Genomic DNA, 1457 nt, shown 5'->3' with positions numbered 1-1457 from the left:
TTATATACATAAATAATTTGGATAATTGTTATTTAGAAAACAAAATATTCGATATATAATCTTATATAATCTTATATTATCCGAGTGATAAGCACTTGTCCGAAAAATGATAAGAACCGATAAGAGTCGTGGTTGTACGTACAGTGGTTAACCTGTGGTTACCCTGTGACCAACTTGACGTGGTGTTGCACAGCAAGTCGGGGGATATTTTCGATTTGCGGAGCGGAGCGACGGCGCCGAGGAGCGTAGCGACGAGTGCCGCTAGCATGGCATCACTGTATGATGTTTTTTTAAAATTTGTGTCACTGTAATATGCTGGTATCGTGGTATAAGCTTTATGTTATCATTATCAGCTATCACAGAACATGTTATCAGTTATCACTTTCTTTGGAACAATGTGTATTGGGATAATAATTTTCGGAATAAATTAATTAGGAGAATTATTTATTTGACATTTTCTAATTTGGACTAATAGTTTTTGGAAGAAAATGTATTTTTCGGAATGAATATGATTGGAGAGAAAAATTATTGGGGAGAAAAAAAATTGGGAGAATTTGTAGCGATCCTATCAAATCCTCGTTGGTATTGAGTCTAGAGTTTTTTCGTGTATTATGTTCTCTGTATTGCTTATAGTCCTTGTTTCGACTTTCCTGTGCTTCTTCCGATAGTTTACCTAAAATTTATTATAATTTTAATTTTATATAATATACTTTTTGATAAATAGTATTATAATATTACCAATTGGAAGTGGTGCAAATCGTATCACATCCGCACCGTGTATTAACACTTATGCCACGATTAAAGAATACTGGTTACACATCGAGACTGTATAACACGGCTCGAAAAGCGCGATTGAAAATGTACTGACTAGTAGCACTATCTAGTGGTCTCTTCAACTTATTTTAACCACGTAAATTTCTTAATTATGAAAACTAAGTATTTATAATTTATATATACCTAAATACCTTAGTACTATACTTACTACTTACTTTTATACATTAACAATTTAAAACCACGATTAAAGATATATGATATATCATTAATCGTGATCACGGACTAAGATATACAGGTATATCTTAGTCCGTGATCGTGATATACACATTAGTACTTGTCTACTTTAAGACACTATAAGTCTATAGAGTATAGACTATAAACAACAAAATGACTTGTTAGTTGTTGTATACAAATACCACATGAAATTTCCAAAATAACATTTGGAATACCTAAGGAATAAGGATAAAAGAAGAAAAAAAGAAATGGAAGTAGCTTTAGGCGTATTATTTAAAAAATCAAATCGGGTTTGTTCAAATCATTTTTATAAAGAAGATTTTAATAATACATGGACGTCAAGTGAAGGAACAAACCCATATACTTACAGTAAACTATTGTCTAATTGAAATTTTTTTTTTTTTTGGGTTTATAAGTTTATTCAATTTGTTACAAAAAAGAGACCAATA

The sequence above is a fragment of the Acyrthosiphon pisum genome, chromosome X (assembly GCF_005508785.2).
Source record: "Acyrthosiphon pisum isolate AL4f chromosome X, pea_aphid_22Mar2018_4r6ur, whole genome shotgun sequence".
NCBI lineage: Eukaryota > Metazoa > Arthropoda > Insecta > Hemiptera > Aphididae > Acyrthosiphon > Acyrthosiphon pisum.
Note: the sequence above shows the minus strand (reverse complement) of the source record.